Genomic DNA, 21100 nt, shown 5'->3' on the forward strand with positions numbered 1-21100 from the left:
CAAACATGTGTTAGAGGTCGCAGTTGAAACACACAACAATCTTAAACTTGGACTAGAATAACGTGGTGAGATTTGTCGCAGGTATCAACCACGTAACTCATTAGTGACATATGTAACAACTTACAAACATATGTAGCAACTGCAAGAGGTATTAACCATGTAGCTGATATAGTTCATTACTGTGACATGTGGCACATAACTAAAAATGTAACACGTAACAGCCATGTAACTTGTTACTAATATATGTAACACGATAGGAAAACTTAGGAGGTATCCATCGTGAAGATGATATCTGTTATATGTAGCAAGTTACATACAATTGTAGAATGTAGCATACACACGTATTAACAATTGTATTGTAACTCGACACATGACTTGCAACCAAATATTTGATAGGGCAGAGGAGGAAATAAAATATATGATATTAGCAACACACCAGAAGGGCTAGTTTTGTTAAACTGAAAAATTATATGTTACACGCACACCAGGGAATAATATATGGGTGTCATGGAGTAAAACAGTTCGTAGCTTCTACCGTTGGCTCCTGTTGCTACTCAGGTTGTCAGTGTAATTAATGACAATGATATCCTTTCATTTCATCAACTACAAGTTTTACAAATTTCACGTACTAGCCTTACGTTCATTGAGGGATTGGCAGAATTTCTAAATCCCCAAAAACAGTCGCAACTTGCTAATTGTTTTTCCCTTACCTATCGGTTCTCTCGTATATCTCTTGTTCTTTGTTGAAATGTGTAATTGGGTAAAATGTAACGGACGTACTAAATAACACCCGCACGTTAACGTTACTCACGTTTTTATACTGCTGAAATTGTTTATTTCACTTCCAAGGAGATTCCATACGTTGAACCACGCACAAGACGTTAAAACTCCCACCAAGCAAACGATAAGAGAAACGTATAAATTTGAAACAAAAACGAAAAGACAGTGTTTAGTCTCTGAATATTTCACAATGTTGACGTACATTAACACATAAACATATTATCTGCTCACCTGACTGTTTATGCCCAGGACTACCAGCATGAAGAAGAATACAGTTGCCCATAGAGGTGAATTATGCAACTGTGAAACAACTTCAGAGTAGGTGATGAATGCCAACCCTGGACCTGAAGAAAATACATCATGTTAGATTATATCTAAACGAGGACCGTGTTTGTACTCTGAAAATAACACAGCAGGTCACTGTCTGATAATACTTAGTGTATATTAAGATGTTGATACACTGTAACTTAACAATAGACGTTTCATTTTAAATGTTTTAGAACCAAGATTAAAAAATATATATTTATAAAGTTGGTTCTGAAATATTCTGTTACACGTTGATTTTGTACAGAAACAGAATTTTTAGTGTTTATATAAACAACTGAAGCACTAGAAGACTGAATTATCTTACCGGACTTTACAACGTCAGCAACTTCAGTCCCGTTACCTTTCAAGTAGGCCATGTGTCTGAGGACGGAAAATACAACACTACCAGCAAATATACTGGTAGCAGGGTTAATAAGACAAAGAATATATCCGTCTCTAGAAATAAAGATAGAGAAATAATTATGAATGTGTGCAAAGTGTACAATAATATCCATGGAAACAGAAACACTGAAACAATAAGGAATACAGAGTATAGATAATTATTACATTATTGAACATTTTTGTGCAAATCATTGTTAAATAATTAAATTAAAACATAAGAAAACATTTCTTAAGAGTTTGTTTGTTACCGGAAGAAGTTGTGGCTAAACTTGTTGTAACTTCCAAGAGTTACGACGGAACCGAAACCAACACCAAAGGTGAAAAACACTTGCGTTTCTGCTGTCACCCAGACCTAATAACATTAATACAATAAATTAATACTGATTACAAAGAGTTCACTTCTTTAAATTTAACACTAATTTAGTTTCGTTTCGTTTTGATTAAAGAATTATTAACTAGTATTAAAGCTTGATAGCAAATAAACGAAAAAAATTCGCTTGACAGTTACTGATTAACAATGACACTGTTTTCACTAAAGACGTAAATTACAGTTACATTAGATGGGAAGTTTTATTTGTTGCCCAGTCTGGTTGTTAGTGTTTGTCTTCTGCGTCAAGGGCATTAAAATGTACGGTTAATCCTACTATTCGTTGGTAAAAGAATATGCCATTGGTTCTGTCCAACAACCTTTAACATCTAACATTAATATTTACTGGTGTTTATATCGTATATGAATGTAATAATGATAACATTGGAATATTAATATCATAACAATAACACTTAAATCTCAATATAATAACAATAACATTTATATATGAATATAATGACAATAACATTTATATATGAATGTAATAACAAATACATTTGTATATGAATGTAATAGCAATAACATTTATATATGAATATAATGACAATAACATTTATATATGAATGTAATAGCAATAACATTTATATATGAATACAATAACAATAACATTAGTATATGAATATAATAACAATAACATTAGTATATGAATATAATAACAATAACATTAGTATGTGAATATAATAACAATAACATTAGTATATGAATATAATAACAATAACATTAGTATGTGAATGTAATAACAATAACATTAGTATGTGAATGTAATAACAATAACATTAGTATATGAATATAATAACAATAACATTAGTATGTGAATATAATAACAATATCATAAACGAATCTTGGGATCCAAAAGTTTTTCAAATTGTGGACTAATGTAAAAAAGTAGTCCATCTCCAGCGCCCTCTAACGTCACTCCACGAATAAAAAGAACGATTAGAATGGCGTATGGAGTGACTGCTGACACCTCAATAATCTGCAAACAATGAACAAATAATAAAGTAAAACAGTCCGAAGATATGAAATAATTAATGCCAGAAACATTAAAGATTATTGGATTAAATAAAAGGTGATGTTTTCTTATGATTACTGTAATTGTGTTTTATGTCGTTAGGCGATGTTTTCTTATAATTACTGTAATGGTGTTTTATGTCATTAAATGATGTTTTCTTATGATTACTGTAATGGTGTTTTATGTCATTAGGTGATGTTTCCTTATAATTACTGTAATGGTGTTTTATGTCATTAGGTGATATTTTCTTATGATTACTGTCATGGTGTTTTATGTCATTAGGTGATGTTTCCTTATGGTTATTGTAATGGTGTTTTATGTCATTAGGTGATCTTTCCTTGTGATTACTGTAATGGTGTTTTATGTCATTAGATGATCTCTCCTTATGATTACTGTAATGGTGTTTGATGTCATTAGGTGATGTTTCCTTATGATTACTGTAATGGCGTTTGATGTCATTAAGTGATCTTTCCTTGTGATTACTGTAATGTTTTTTGTTACTATGTGATCTGTTCTTGTAATTACAAAAATGGTGTTTTATGTCATTAGGTGATGTTTCCTTATGGTTACTGTAACACTGTTTTATGCAATCTTTCCTTTCTTTCCAAGTTTTATTTTAGTTTAAATCTTACCTTGCCACTTCTCAGTAGACCTTTCCAGATGACGAAATAAACCACAAACCAGGCAAGTAACAAACACAAACTCAGTTCCACGTTCTCACCTCCCAAGTCATGTAATCCCGAAGTAATCTGTAATGTTCGACGCCTTCAAAAGAGTAATAAATACTGTTTTATTGAAATGTACTATTAAACCAATTTCAGTTAAGATTTCATAATTTTTAATTTTTGAGTATTAAATGATAAAACTGTCTACTATGGTATTGTAAGTACCTTTCAAGCCAGTAATAGAAACAAGGAAGGTTATTTAAAAACCAATTATACCTAGAAATATATGTCCTAAAATTTATCTTACAAGATTAACAATAACAAGGTTAACTGGGTCACAAGGTACATGGTGCATCATAACTGGCACATGAGGTGTCCATTATTATTACAGTCATTGTTAGTTGAGTCTATTCCAAGATGTAGCTGCAGTAAGCATCATCTGTTTTGAACAGAATTTTGCACACTAATCTCATATTGTGAAAAGGAAGAGAAACAAATGCAATGGTAGTTTGTGAGAATAGTGACTCACATGCAAAATAATTTTGAAACACTATTTCTAAACTTCCCTAATTAAAACTTGTGTACCTTTGGAGGAAGTGTGCTTCCCCTAGAACAATTACCTTTTTACGTATAATGACTTTGAATGATGTGCTTGTATTTTAACCAACTTCTACAAAATATACGTATAACAAACATTATAACAGAATTAAAATTAAACAGTTATTTTGAATTATCAATCTTATTTCTAAACCATGAGTCACGACAAATAATGTAAGTGGCCATTGCATTATGTTGTCAGATAAAATCCAGACACTGATGTCAGACTAGTCATCAGGTATGTAAAATCATTTAAGGGTTAGAATTTGAGTGCTTAGAAACGTAATATCTCAACTCCTACTGCCTTTCATAGGGCTGCAGCCAATTGTGAGAAGGCAGTTATGCTTAATATTCAGATACAACATTAAAAGCATCCTAAAAATTCTAAAAGTTAAAACTTCCAACCTCCACTCTTTTATTTAAAAATGATATTAAACTTAATTTAATCAAATTTAATATTAAACTTTTAATAGAAAGATGTTTAAATTTAAAATTTAACAATTATTTTACAAATATTTAAATTTTCTATCATTTATATAAAAAACTTCTATTATTATTAATTTTAGCTGTTAACATATTTATTAAAAGAAGTATCTTACATTCTCATACAAATTATCAAAAGTAATCATTTTTTATATTTTTACATTGTTAGTAGCTATTAAGCACAAAGTTACACATTGAGATATCTGTTTCTTGCATTATAAGTCTTCAGACAAACCATTATGCCACTTGGAAGCCACCTTTACTTTTTTTTTTTTTTTTTACTATTACGAGTATTTATTTCAATTAAAATTCTAATACAAATAATTTTATTTAAAAATCAGTAGTTTTGTTTTGAAAATCATTGTATAATTCATAAGAATAAAAGTTTCTTCTTCAAAATATTTTCCTCTTTTATTAGTAGATTTACATTGTATAATTTTCCAAGATAGTTATTTTGACATCAGTAAATGAATGTTTGTTAATGGAATCTATTTCAATAGAATTGGAAAGATCTTTATTACTCTGAGATCTTCCTAGATTGAAACTTAAATGTAAAGGATTAGTTGTTTGTTCTACACACTTAAACCACATATATTATAAGTTAGTAAATAAATTATATTATCATTTTACACAGTGGTATATCTTAAAATCCATTGTGGCTGGACAAGTTAAACATCTTAGACTATCGACAATATATATTTCATAAATTAAAGTAGAAAATATAAATTACCGGTAAACTGTTAAGTGGACTAAAAACCAGTGTACAAATGTGGAAAATGAATAAAAATAAAATTGTGTTGATAGAAAATAGTTATTTAATTGTACTCCCATTGTAATATATATATATACATAGAAAACAATATTTTGAGAACACTAGATCCAAATACGACTCATTTATTGATCGAAAATAACAGATTCATCTGAAAAATAAAAAAAATTAAACCTACTCCCAGAATTTGGTTACAGGTGATTTTGCTTCGGTGGCTGTAATTTTGAGATTCGTGATGTTGGTTCCCTCTTTCATACAGTATTTTGTGTTCTACAAATTACCACACGATTCCCAAGGCAGTTGTGGCGTTATTGAAAACACGAAGCAGAATAAAGTCCAAGCTATTATCACCACGTGGTAGATATTAGAGAGACAAATGATGACCATTGAAGCAAATCCAATTCCTAGTAAAAGTATAGATTTCATAATATAAGAACTGTTGACATATTTGAGACACAAGTATGAGTTATATATATCCGGAAAAGGTGAAAAATACTAAGGCGCTAGAAGTAAACAACAATAGCTACCTTTACAGATAGAAATCAAATTCCAGACCCCGATACCACCAATGCTGAGGTACTAACCAATGGCCACTTCCAGGAAGAATAGAGGAGCAGCACACAAGACTAAACAGATGAGGTAGGGAAACAAAAATGCCCCTAAATAACAAACAACAACATATAATCTATCAGAACCATCGATTTAACATTTAGTAAGGAAAAGGTTTCATGTATATTATGTTGGATTAAACCACAAGACACATACCTCCACCATTTTCATAACACAAGTATGGAAATCGCCATACGTTGCCAAGACTGACAGCGTAGCTTATGCAGCTGAAAATAAAGCCCAGTTTTCCTACCCATTCCCCACGTTCTGGTTCGTTCTTTTTATCTGACTTTCTTACCGACTGGTCATCAGTTGTTGTGATATTTTCACCCCTTTTCTACACTGACGATTTCTGATTTTTCATTTTTGGGAGCCATTTCTTGAATAAAGTCACAAATTTTCTACATTTTAATAAAATTGAAACTGTAAAAAACAAGAGCATAATAATGTATTGTATTTACTAAAAATATTACATGAAGATAAACGTAATTATTATAAGAAATAATTAATTAATAGATTTTATTTGTATCACAGTTAGTACTTAAGAATGCTAACATAGTATTGGTGATATTAAATATGTATATATATATCATCAGAGAAATTACGTACAACTATACTGATGGAGGCATTACTTAATATCATATAGATGTATCTATATTTTATCAGAAATATTACTTATGCAGAATTATATATTATTATAAATATACGTAACTAATGCCAATAATAATGCAATAATTCACAGCCGTCGGCCAAGATACACCACTGATATACATTGTGTAATATTTATCAAAACATAAAAATATCCAAAAAATCACGAAAAATGTGTGACGTAACTAAAACTAACATTTAACCTAATAGATAACACTAAATTAACACCCTTTGGTATTTACTACCCGACTCTGCACGGCAATTATAAGCGGTATACTTCCAAGATGTTTAACGTACGCTAATAGGTCGTACTGGCTTTGTCGCACCAATCAGTATTGACACAGTCACTGTGGTCAACCATAGCTGTATCTTATGTAAATGACATCTTCTGTCACTGCGTTTTTAAAATTGCAGTAATTATATATTTGTAATTGATGAGATTCAAACACTTGTAAACTGAACACTATTTTTAATGATTCACTGAAGACTAGTTTATCTCTGGTAAATGCGTTACTGCTGTATATACCTCTATATCACCAGATATAGGGAAGTCGGTTTTTTAAATTGATAATGATCAAATTTTTATTTCCTTTCATAGTGAGGTGTCGAAACAGAGGCATTGGTAGAAATAGGCACGTTCCCAGATTCTATTTGACCGTGCCCGTAATTCCTAGTTGGTGTCTTGAAAAATAAAAATTGAAAATCATGATCGACAAATTGAAATGTCAAAAATTTCTGAAGATACATATGGGTCCGTTCTAGAAATCTTCTAGACATCTAGTGATACCTGTCCAGTCTATCCATTAGTTTGTCTGATTAGTTAATATAAATGTCACAATATAATTCATTATTGAGTCTGCTCAGTTAATATAATAGTTCCATCCTATCTATTAGGGTCTGATTGATCAATATAATGACACAAACCTATCCAATTGTGAGTCTGATCAGTTAACATAATAGTCCTGATATATTACTGAGTAATTAGTTACCATAACAGTCCTGATGTATTGCTAAGTATTTCTAATCAGTTAACATAATAGTTCTGATCTATCCCTAAATCAGCGGGAGCTTCACGCAATTGTACAGATTGCGTAATGTTGTCAAATATGCATATCATTTAGTAGTTGGCGCGACCTGTGATACTAATCTTATTAGAATCGACGTGTTTTGTAACATCATGAAAATATGAAAGTTGTATGTTCATATTGTATGTTACGTCAGTTAAATGGCGCAGATAACCTGGTTATTTTTATGATGAAACAGAAGTCTTATAAATGTATGGAAAATAAACAAGTACTTCGTAGGAAAGACCAAAGGTGGTGAGGTAAGAAAGAAACCCGCGAAGTACAAACTAACAATATGCATTTTGCATTAATTTAAGCAGCTGCAAGTATCGATACATATTAAATGAATGTAGTTGTTCTTTCTTGCAGTATTTTTAAAATGTATTTATACAAGCAAAATAACACCTCTGCAGAAAAACAAGAGATGCTCTTAACGAACAGGTAGGGACTAACTAGAGGTTTACAACTGTAGTTTAGTAGCACTTTCTATACACAAACAATTAGATAAAGCATTTAGATAGTTGAATCAAATAGAAAAATTCGTATTGTTCAATGTGTAATTCATCATAGGTTCTTACTTATTAATATTAGACCACATTTCAACCAAAGCTCAGGTAAAAGGAGGGGAAGTTAGCATATTTTATATTATGTTATTTTGACCCTTTTAATGTACCATAACAGGTGATAATTTTGACCGTATTGGTGCACATAATATGTACGCAGACTAAATAGATACGACTTTCTAAAGTTCTTAAAAGTTATATTAACAGGAAAAACACATACTCATAACTGAATAGTAACCTTCTTATTCAAAAGCCGTTTTGTTTGTTTGTTTTAAGAGCAAAGCCACGTTGGACTATCTGCTGTGTCCTCCGTTGTAATTTAATGCTGTAAGTCTATAGATTTGCCCCTGATTCAACTGGGAACTATTAAAAGGCAGTCAGATATCAAGTCCATCGTAATTCACAGAAGTACATCCAACAGATAAACCAGGTAGTACTTCAAAAGTATAAACAAGTAATTGTTTATTTTGCCAGTGACTGTACTTCTTTCATGACAAGCAAAAATTGGTATTATCTTAAAAAAAACCCAAAAAAACATGACCTATAACAAATATAATGCAACAAACGGAAGATCAGTGCTAACATAGAAGTAAATTTGTATGTAGGTTATATAATTTAACGCATTATAATATAACATCTAAAGATATATAATTCAGTAGTTTTCCTATGAATTTTGGCGTTTGGCGAATGTCACGCTAAGTTTTTGTTTCATATAGAAAAACTTGAGCTTACTATAATGAAAAACATGTATATCGTTCAGAATTATGTTACAAAATTTCTAGTAAACTAGTTAGCTGTTTGGTTGAGTTCGTTGGGTGTTTTTTTTCTCTGCCTGTGTTTCTAAACCTGTACTAAACTGTGCGTGTGTACAAACGCTATTGAAACAGAAATAAAATTATAATATTTTTTTTTAAAATCAAGCGAAACAGTAAAAATCAGGAATTCTTACTAAGCTACGCCATTATTAAAATTGATAAATTTAATTACTGGATCCTGAAAATTAACATATATGTATACATATATTCAAATACAACTTAACGTTCCTTTCTAAATCAAGAGTTAAACAGTTTTATTGCGAGTTTTAATTACTGATGTCAAAATTCACGAAATTATTGTTATATAAAAGGTAGAAGGTATTCGAACATCAAACCTAAATCATCTTCATATGCTCATAATGTATTGTTAGAATGTGAGAATGTTTCAACAACTTCTAATCTTATTTTCTATCAGAAATAGGTGGGCGGGAATCAGCCGACTGAAGGCGTTGTCGTATGTATGTACTCTTATAAATTACAAATGAGTTAATTGTGTTTAATTTTTCCTTCTTCTGTCAAGCAGCTATAAATTAGATTGCTACAAATATACCAAATAAAATTACACCCTCCTGTCTTATTGCTTTGTTGATTATATTAGGCTTAAGATGTGGTTATGATTTCTTTGGGATTAGTACACTGTTTTGTGGAATTGAAATAAATTACATGTATATAACAATATTGTATATATAACTCCTAACATCGACACACATGGAAAAGTGTACCGAACTAAATAACATAATAAAAAGAAATAGAAAGTGAAATTTTTCACAGCAAGATTTTTTGCAACGCATTTGAAGTAAAAAATAAGTCAGTTGTGCGCGATTTCAAGCATGTCTCAGTTTTCGAAATCAGTTAGTATATAAAGAATATATAATGTTATATAAAGTTATGTACATTGAAATCATTTATAAGTAATTTAGTTTAATCAACGAGGAAATGATTTTATTTTTTCACCTTAACGGTAGATTTTCTGTTTGTTTGTTTGTTTTGGAATTTCGCACAAAGCTACTCTAGGGCTATCTGTGCTAGCCGTCCCTAATTTAGCAGTGTAAGACTAGAGGGAAGGCAGCTAGTCATCACCACCCACCGCCAACTCTTGGGCTACTCTTTTACCAACGAATAGTGGGATTGACCGTCACATTATAACGCCCCCACGGCTGGAAGGGCGAGCATGTTTGGCGCGACTCGGGCATTAACGGTAGAATAACCTGATAACGGAGCATCTAATGTCTATCCATACATTGTACAACAATGTACAACAACTGCGTTAGGCACGGGTTGTATATTTCTTCTATGGTTCAACATAGGCCTGTTGTGTTAATTATCTGAAGTGTTGTCTTCTGCACTATTGTGATGAACAGAAATGTTAATTTTCCAACGTTTCGTAATACTTTTATATACAGTTAGATTCCCGTGTTTTATGGCTAATATCATTATAACAAATACTTTGGATAATAAAACGAACATTAAGATGTAAACAGTTCGAATTTTGTGTTATTTCTACGTCACATTTCGTTCTAACTCAACATAAAAAAGTCTTATATGCTTTTTGAGCAGAAAGGTTTGAGTTGCATATATCAAATTATTTCGTATATGACAATACGTGTGTGTTTGTGTGTGTTTTTCTTATAGCAAAGCCATATCAGGCTATCCCTGATTTTAGCGTTGTAAATCCGTAGACTTACCGCTGTACTAACGGTATTATAGTATGTAATTCATATTAGTTGCAAATATTACAAAAATCAATTTCCTAGATTTATTTTATGATTTATGATTTTTATAAACATATAATGTTTATACACTCATGAATTGTAAAGTAGCTGTTTACATTTATATAGAAATTCAAGAAAACTATAAAGAAATAAACTAAATTAAGATTTTTTCAACAGTGTTTATACCTTAATTAAGAAGGGTCCCAAACCTTGCACTAATACATACATAATAAAACAAAATATGCACCTGACTTACGCGATAGTCATCACAAAGTCAATGTGAACTGGTGGTCAAAGGCTGGATCAAACGTCGCTTAGTTCAAAATGTTAACGTAATCATATTGCAAGATTTACTTAAGAGTTCAACAGTTTGTCAACACAAGGCTAAGTACAAATAAACATACATGTATAAAATTATATTCTTATATATCACTACATGTTACTGATTAACAACAGTTTTTTGTTCTAGTTCTGCAACACTGTTGAATCGCCTCCTTAAAAATTTGAAGTCTTAATCGACGAGTTCATGTTTGTACGTTAAGTTTTTACTGGGCACCTCAGTGTGCTTCCCATTACCTCTGCCTTGATAGAATCGGTATAGGCCTGTAGATAGTAGACTTCTTATGGGCATTACTGTCAGGTGTCTGCGGCAAACTGACCTTTCGTTGAGTGGGTAATAACTGCACCCGCCGCGCGAACGTTAACTGTAAAGTCTGAAGTCCGGACCCAAAGTTACTGCTGGTAGCCTTAAAGTGAGCGTGTTGGTAATTCACGTAAGACAGAAGATTACCGCAACAGTCGAGCGCTGAGGAGTCACAGCAACCAACTGTGCAGGGAGCGGCCATTCCAGGTCTTAATCTCAACAGTTGACGGCCCGATGAGTTGGTTTCAGATGTCCCTCGTAATCTGTTCATAGGGTTAAAATGACCAGGCTCAGGCAGAGCCATCAGGCCATGAGAAAGACGAGAATAAGCTGCTGGGCACTTGAACATTGTTCGTAAGGAAAGGTAGGGGCGAGAAGCCCGACCTAAATGCTTGTCCACTCCATGACCTTGCCCAACGGTCAGTACTCGAGGAAGCGCTGGGAAAGCCTCACTGAATGTGAGTTTGAATGCAGCCAGTTTGTTTCGAGCGGACACTGTGGATCATCGCCGTAGCTTACCCGTGGTGAAAACTTCATCACTGGACGGGTCGAGCATCCAGTAATTACCTCGTCATATTGGCGGGGTACTTTCACGAAACATTTGTTCAAGGATAGGTTGTGCCGAATAGAGTTCTGCCATCCCTGCTTGTTCTCTTTGTAATAGGGAAACGTTTTCATGATGAACTTATAGATGCCGTTAAGAGTCAGTCGCTTTTCAGGACTTTGACGGATCGCCATCATGATGAGTGCATTATAGCTGAACTGTGGCTTTTCGTACTTTGGTTTGTTCTCTGCCTTCTCTCCCTTACTCTTGTCCTTACCTTCGTAACTTCTTGTTCGTTTCTGTAAATTATCTTTCTCAGACGGCTGGTCGCTACCATCTTTATCTGCAACTAGCTGATCAAATGAATTTTGATTGTGTATGCAATCGCTGGGAGAATTCTTACCTATGGTTCGGTTACGCACAAGAGCCTCATTGTAGTCCATTTTGATGATACCACTGATAGAGAAAGACATCCGTTCCGGAGAGCACGTTATAGCCTCTGACCCCTGTAGGCGTTCTTCACTTTCATCGCGCATCGTTATTGCTCTTAGTGCAATAGTACCGAAAGGTTTACTGAATAATTGAAAATTTCTTGTTACGCTGCGCAGTATCAGTCAATGGCTTATTTTCCTTCCTTCTAACAAGCAGGTCGCTCAGGTAACTTGCTAACTTTCATCATTAATTGTAGCTTCTGTCTTCTTGCTGACAAACTGGTCACGTATCTAGTTTGCTAACTACCATAAAGGATAATAACGTTCAACATTAGTTATAGTCTTTTCTTTTTATACTGACAAGCTGTTTGCTATCTTATTAACCTCCCCCAATGACGCTAACGTTCAGAATTAAATGTAGCTTTTCCCAGAGAGAAAACTTTCTATAAGATTCTACTACACTCAACACTTACGTTAACTGAGAGGCGGGAGTACATTCATTATAGCGAATCACTGTTTTATATACAAAAAATGTAAAAACACGCCCCCAAGGCTGAAATTGCGAACATGTTTTGTGTGACAGGGATTCGAATCCGCGAACCTCAGATTACGAGTCGAGCATAGTTGCAGCTGATTTCAGTTTTGTTTGATTACATTTATGCAAAAACAGAAGAAAATATATAGTATTTAAACCTATTAGAAATGATGAAAACGTTTCAGTCATATTATGTATTTTAAATTATGACATGAGAGCTAGTAATCCGAATTATCGTTCCTATTAGATAGTAATATAATTTACATTGCCAAGAAGTTTCTGTACTGCGTATCTTCAACAGAAATCTTCATTATAATGGTGTGAAATTATATTTTAGTTCACTATTGCTGCTAAAATACTAAAAGGTTAATATGGTATATTTAAATGTATCTTTTAACATGTTCAAACCATTTACTTTTAAAGTTACTCACAAAAGGAATGCATAACGTTTGAAGCGTAAGAAACTAAACGAATTAAGTCAAAATTGTTTCAAACTTGAAAAACGTATGTTTTAAATGCAAGATACAATATTGTCTCGTACTTGTATATAAAACGTTGTAAAGCTACAAACAGAAGTAATAAAACGGGTAATGCAAAGTTCAAAATAGACAAATAACAGCTTTAGAAATATATACACAATTTCAAGACAATAATATAAATTGATGAAAAATTACGCTTTAAAAATGATAGAATGCTAGCAAGAAAGACGTTCTGAACTTTGCATTTCATATATATATGTGTGTGTGTGTGTGTGCGTGTGTTGTGAATACTAACCCTAAAATTATTTTATATATATAATACGTAAATCCCTCAAGTACGCACTACAAATTTTGAAAGACAACAAAGACTTTCAATTACACATTTTTTAAACATGCTATAAGCTATATTTCGTATTAAAAGAAGGAAAGTTTGACCAAGGGTAAATCATAATTTTTTCATCATATAAAAAAACTTGATTAAGCCAGATAAAAAAAACTTTTTACCTAAACATAAACACCAATAAACACTTTTTAAGCCAAACTACACAGATTAAATTAACGTTCTGTATATAAATAAACAAACATAATTAAGCCAGATAAAATAAACAATTTACCAAAACATAAACATCAATGAACAATCTTTAAAACCAAATAACACAGATTAAAATAATGTTCTGGATATAAAAAATTAGTTAAGCCAGACGAAATAAGCTAGTTGCCGAAACATAAACATTGTTGCTTTAACAAATACCTTAATTAACCCTAAACAAAATTATATTCATTATGATGGGAAAGCCACTTGAATTAAAATGTATATTCTTTAATATTACTTATTTTATATGAACCAAATGTAAACTTCGTTAATGCACATTGAAAATAAAATGAAATCAATCAGACTATAACTATTTAACTTACGTCTTGGTAATGTACACTTGATAAAACGATATTAATGAAGGTATTGATATTTAAGTTACGTCCCCTAGTGGCATGTCTGCGCACTTATACTACTGGAAACTGTGTTGGGCAGAGCATAGATAGCCCTTTGTGTATCTTGTGTTTAATAATAAACAACCACAATAGTTCAAGTTACACCTTACAAAAGAACGTTTCATAAACTTATGTTAATTAAACCTAGACTTAGTAAGTTCCTTTTTTAAATCAATATTTCATAGAACCATATTAATTAAGTTATAACAAGGTAATTTACTCCTTACTAACGAAACCATGTTAAGTAACTGTAGTTAAGTTATACTTATTTAATGAACACTAGATAAAACTGTATTAGTAAAGTTATCAGTAACTGAACGACATGGCGTCGTATTAGTTATTGTGTGATTACAATAGTCACTCGTCGTTTACTACAGTCATATTAACTAAGTTATAGCTACCTAAGTTACATCCGATTGAATAACACGTAATAAAATCACATTAATTAAGGTATGACTAAATAAGTTATACCATGTTATATAACTGATAAAACTAGGTCAATTCAAGTATGACCACATAAATCAAATGTCGTTAAGAAACATGTTATGAAACCATATCTGTTATTACTTAGATATAAGATATAATTGGTAAAACTATGTTGTTAAACTATACCTAAATAATGAAATGCGTGGTTAATTCATATTATATAAAACCATAACAGTTAAAAATGGCCACCTAAAGTCCTCTTTGTTAAAGAACCCTTGATAAAACCATATTAATTAAGCTATATTAACCAGAGTTAATAAACAGTTGAAGAAACCATACTAATTAAGCTATAGCTAAGTAGCATTTTGTTAATTACCACTTGATAACACTACATTAATTAATAAATAAATAAATAAGTTATACCTCATTAATTAAATGTTGATAAAATTATATTAATTAAACTATGACCGCCTAAATTTGATCTCGATAATGAACCCTTGATAAAATCAGTGCTAGTTAAGTTGAATCTTTAGTTTTTGTGTTGTATTTACTATTTAAAACTTATGACTAGTTAATGAGTAGTTATTGCACAAATTTAGAAAGCTTATTTGTTAAATTATGATTCATTAATGAAGTTGATCAAGCTATTTTCAATTAGCAAAACATAATCTGGCTACGACCTCTGGTGTATTTAGAAGTTAGCACTCACATAGTGTTATGTCAGGTAGTTCAGAGGACCATAGATTTGGTATCACACGGTTGTTTCTGATAATGATAAATGAATTTGAGTTTGATTTTTTAATAAGCACTGAATTTTCCCGGAACTTTACTTGTTCTTGATGTATATAAAATGCTTCATCATATCGGCTTGTTATCATCAAATTCATTCTTGTGAATGGTAATAAATTAATCTCGAGGGAAAAGGTAGGTCTCTGACTTAATTTCACTAATGCTGTATGCCAAATGAAGACATTTGTCTCTATTCTGGATTAAACAGTTTGTGTTTTATAGACTAACCAACTGCAGAAATTGTCAACTAATGGACTACAGCAAAACAATGCAGTACGAGCCAAGTATACATACCTGCATTATGAAGCATTGTAATATAGTAAAATGCCTAGGATGCAGCTAGTGGTCTCCAGGGACCTAAGGCAGGAGATACTTGAGGGTTTGCGTATTTCAAGAACTGGAGGTTATCAGGGAGTGAATACACGTTGCTGTGACTGTGCAGAAATGATCTTTAGCTGAATTATCGTAAAGATGTCGAACACTGGTGTAGACATTGTGTGTTACCCAGAGGAAAACCCACATCAGGGAAGATTCTGATAAAGAGTCATTGTAGGTTCTTATTTCGAAGGAATCATTCTAGATATAGTTATTCCTCTGTCAAAAAATGAGAACATTAATCCATATATACTGACTTATCAAGTGATCAGATTTTGTTCATTAGTGTACAAATTAGCACCTAAACCAATTCAATAGTTAGTCATTTGCATAACTGCTCTTAATGTTATGTGTGTGTGGTGAAAATGCACACTTGAAAATATCATACTCAGCTATATGGTTTTGCATAATAGATAATACAATATCAAGTGTATGGCTGGTAACTTTGTGAACACCCACCAAACTGTAAGTTATCGTGAACAACAATTCATTGTTTGCTTACTGATTCTTTTTGTGTTTGCGTGAGAAGTACAGTGGTACACAATACAGTTGTACTGATGTGTTTGCAAGATTATATAGAGAAACTATATATATATATATATATATATATATTACATTAGGTAATATTTAGTACACATCAATTTGCCAAATGATTAGTAAAGGATATACATTTCCAAAAATATTATAACAAAGCAGTGACAGAAGCCTGGTACCAGGATCTGTTATGGTGTGTGCTTACAGTATGCAAGAACATTAACATAGTTCTAAAGGGACTGTTCCATATCTTATCAGAAGATAGTTCATTGAGGTCGGCAAGTTGAAAAGTTTGGATCTCAGATTATGGATAGGCCTACCAAAATTATTTACAGTGGGAATCTGACTGGAAAGAAAAAGTTGATTCTCATGATGAAAGCATTGTGTCGTATGAACTTGTTTTAAATAATGACGAAGAAGAGATTACTATTGCGTATCTGGCTTTTGACGATGATCCATTTGAGGATCATAGAAAATTAGTCTGTCTTCACCAGTAATTGGCTGAGACTTAAACTTTCCTCGTTGTTGTGGTTGAGATTTAGTGATTAGCATTTAGGATGGAAATGACTAAAAGGAAATATTTTTATTGTTTTCCAAGCTCCTGAGTGGTGGGTTATATCGAGAACTTCATGTAGTAATTTATTGTAGAGTTAGAACAGTTGGTTGGTTGAGATATTAATAGCTGAAATGACATTGTGACTATTACTATTTAACATGCTGACCGATATATGCATCCATATCTCGGTTTGTGCCTTGTGGTGAGTGTCCCACATATCAGCTGAGATACAAAGCACGCTAAGCTTACTAGTTACATAGCTATTACAGTTAAGACTGATCCTAGTGAAATATACTGTTGGTTATAGCAGTCAGTGATGACTGAGATGTTTAAAAATTAATATGTTTAAAGGACTTTGAAACACACTAATGTTAAGTTACTTGACAAATACTGATTGACATTTGCTGGTAAAAATTTCCTGAGAAAACTGGTGACTCTGTGTTACCATATGAAATAGTGTCTGAGGTTTGGTAGTTGTATACAATTCTTTCTAAAGTGTAACATGGGAATTACATCTAACATCGCATAAAAATAATATAGATAGTATAAATTAAGTGAAATGTGTGTTGTTATGCTAGATGTTTTGCCTCATTTATATCTAGCATTCATCTGATTGTTTGTTTTTCTAGGAACTCTTGGTAAAAGTATTGGTGGGCAATTACAATGATTCGTTTGATGATTGTGTTATGCTCGTGAAGATGATTTTGTTGTGGTTCCTTGTGAGCTTACTACACCGAAATTTGTGAATATCTGTATATTTTGTAGTTGACAAGATGTGATTGAAAAGGATGCTTGCAACCGGAAATAACATTTTTATTAATTTCTTTCTTTTATTATGATTTCAGATGTTATGAGAAGACTTACATGTGCTTTACTACACTGAGACAGAGTCAACTGATGGCGATATCAACTGATAAAGATGTCAGATAGCCAGAGAACAACGATGTCGTATACAGTAAGATGCATTGGTTAATAGATGACATTGAAATAGAGATGAATGTGTGCTTTATTTAATAGATGGCATTGAAATAGAGATGAATTTGTGCTTTATTTAATAGATGACATTGGAATAGAGATGAATTTGTGCTTTACAAAATTTGTCTCCATATTACCAGTTTATGTGTACCTAATTACAAATGTAAAATATAAAACATCACAATTTTGTAAGCACATGAATTACACGTAGAAATATATAACAACACAATTTTGTAAGCACATGAATTTGGCTTGAAATGATAATGCAGCATGTGTGGTGAAGATGGTTGTGATTAAACTAGTCTTTATATTGAAAGCAAAATGTGTTTTCATAATGTAGACTAGGAATAAATTCTGTTTGCTTCCAAACTGTCATATCTGTAAGCGTGTGGTTTACCACAGAAAGATATTTAGGGTTAATAGAACATATACATTATATTGAGTAAGAAACGTGATGGACCTATTGCTTTTACTGAAATTTTGGAAAGAGTGTTTGTGTTTGTTTGTTTTTTATAGCAAAGCCACATCGGGCTATCTGCTGAGTCCACCGAGGGGAATCGAACCCCTGATTTTAGCGTTGTAAATCCATAGACTTACCGCTGTACTATTGGGGGACGTTTTGAAAAGAATATCTTGCACTTAAGGCATTCAGAATATTCGCAAATTGTGTAATTCTTAACCTTTGAAAGTGATATAATGATTCTTTGCTCATTGAAACGAAAGAAACAGAGTACTTATTGTTTTAAATTAGTTTGATTTAGAAAATAAATATTTAATTTGCACAATCAACTTACTTCCAGATGTTATGCTTATTCCAAGATTTTTTATTTCGATATAATTTCTGAATAGATTAATCACTATTCATGAAGTTTATGCTGCTTACAATTAAATGTAGTATTATAATATTAGCAGAGACTCACGAAACATTTCTTGTCAAATTAGTATCTTTACAGTGCCATTACTTCTTTAAATACAGAATTTCAAGAAGAATACAAAATAATTTGAATAACAAAAACCGAAACGTATAGGTTAACTTCTTTAGATATAACGCTAGTTAAGCCTGTGTTCCGCGAAGATATAATAAATCAATACTGTAACTTACGTGCGTTTTGCTTGAGTTTAGTTAAAGCTAAAGTACTTTACAGTACTTAATGCCCATAGTTATTTATTGGTAGCCCGGATATATACGTAAGGCATTCAGTTTTATATAATCTGTTTTTATTAATTCATTATAATTATTTTTATGTTATGAATGTATTTTCCGGTTAAGTGCGTTTTTTTTTATTCAAACAGAGTTAAAGTTTGCTCTACTTAAGTTTTCTTTTATGCTCTTGTAATGTGTTTAAATTTTATTTCATAATGGCTTATTTATTGCATAATATTTCCTATTGTAGTTTTTAGTTTAATTTTATTATTATTATTTATTTTCGATTTCATTTTTAGTTTGTTTTTTTTATTCATTGGCAGTGAGAGATTTTTAGATTCCCTTTTCTAATCTTCATATAGGTTTCATGACATTTTGCGTGTCAGTTTGAGTAGCTGTTGTATCATCAGTTCATTGCCTCGTATTTACGCTCCGCACTTTGGGACTGTGGATACATTATAAGAGTAATGGTCAAACATTACTAACTAATTAGAGTAGCCTAATACTTAGCTGTGAGTGCCACTGGCTAGCTATCTTCCCTCTAGTCTATCAGTTAAAAGTAACAGGTAGTTAGTATAGGTAAACCTTGTTTACCTGTGTATAACTATCCAAGACAAATAAAAAAAACATAATTAAAATTGAGCTTTTAATTAGTTTTTGCTTTTATCTGTTGACATTTTAAAGAACAATCTGATATTTCTACCCTTTTTATGAGTAATATGAAATTTATCTTTATTTCAACATATACAGGTAAGCTGTCAAAATTTATGTGTAGCTGTTCTGCACGTAGTTTATGCCATTCTTGTATATCGGATGTAGTATAGCCCTTAAAGTAACCCCAGTTCTCTAGCTTTGACTGAGATATATGTATTTGATTCCATTTCTGGATTTGCATCCTGAATTCAGGGCCTGGCATGGCCTAGCGCGTTAAGGCGTGCGCTTCGTAACCTGAGGGTCGCGGGTTCGCGTCCGAGTCGCGCCAAACATGCTCGCCCTCCCAGCCGTGGGGGCGTTATAATGTAAAGATCAATCCCACTTTTCGTTGGTAAAAGAGTAGCCCAAGAGTTGGCGGTGGGTGGTGATGACTAGCTGCCTTCCCTCTAGTCTTACACTGCTAATTTAGGGACGGCCAGCACAGATAGCCCTCGAGTAGCTTTGTGCGAAATTTCAAAACAAACAAACAAACAAGCATCCTGAATTGAAATTATTCTCGTTCTAATGAGTGATAGAGAGGAATACCTAGTTGATTTTGGGCTTATCTCTCTTAAATGTATTTGTCTGGAAAGATCACTAACGCACCAAAAATAAAGTTGTGGAATAGTTACCACACTAAAATTTCACTTAATCTAACAAGAGAACAACAAGATGGCATCAGAGTGAAAATCAATAGACCGTCAGTAACCATCGCCAATCAGTTCTGTTTCTTTAGCTGTCGTTTAACAGCCACCAAAGTTACCAGCAGTGGTTGTTTTGTCAGTAAAGTGATCTTTAACTGTATATTCCCACCTAGATTGACGGCCCTCAACAGCTTCTATTACGTCAGTTCATTAATCATTTCAAGAGCTCTGGAGGTACCGTGGCAGTTTGTAAGTTTAACCCTGGCTGTATCAACGTAAATGTTGAGTTATCATTTACCCAGGTTGTTCTTTTTTTTCTGATATCTTGCAATACAAACAGTATTAGTTCTAACCAGACTGAAATTTTTATATCTCTTTTTTTTAAAAAAGTTACTTTTGATATCGACAGACTTCCGGATATTTTTATGACCGAAGTATTAACTGATTAGTAAATAAATACTAATTATTTCGTTCATCACATTTTATTTACATTACAGCCTCTCTTCTGCAATCGATAATAATGCTAACATTATTCAAAATATACATACAAATG

The 21100-nt window shown here is 32.2% G+C and overlaps 2 pseudogenes; both read right to left on the reverse strand.

Annotated features, from left to right (window-relative positions):
• LOC143242288 (sodium- and chloride-dependent GABA transporter 1-like) overlaps positions 1 to 11784 on the reverse strand; it is a 19072-nt pseudogene extending 7288 nt beyond the window's left edge.
• Positions 11785 to 11937: 153 nt separating this feature from the next.
• On the reverse strand, positions 11938 to 12812 carry LOC143242289 (forkhead box protein G1-like; annotated as a pseudogene).
• Positions 12813 to 21100: the final 8288 nt, after the last annotated feature.

This window comes from Tachypleus tridentatus, unplaced genomic scaffold (assembly GCF_004210375.1).
Source record: "Tachypleus tridentatus isolate NWPU-2018 unplaced genomic scaffold, ASM421037v1 Hic_cluster_2, whole genome shotgun sequence".
Taxonomy (NCBI): domain Eukaryota; kingdom Metazoa; phylum Arthropoda; class Merostomata; order Xiphosura; family Limulidae; genus Tachypleus; species Tachypleus tridentatus.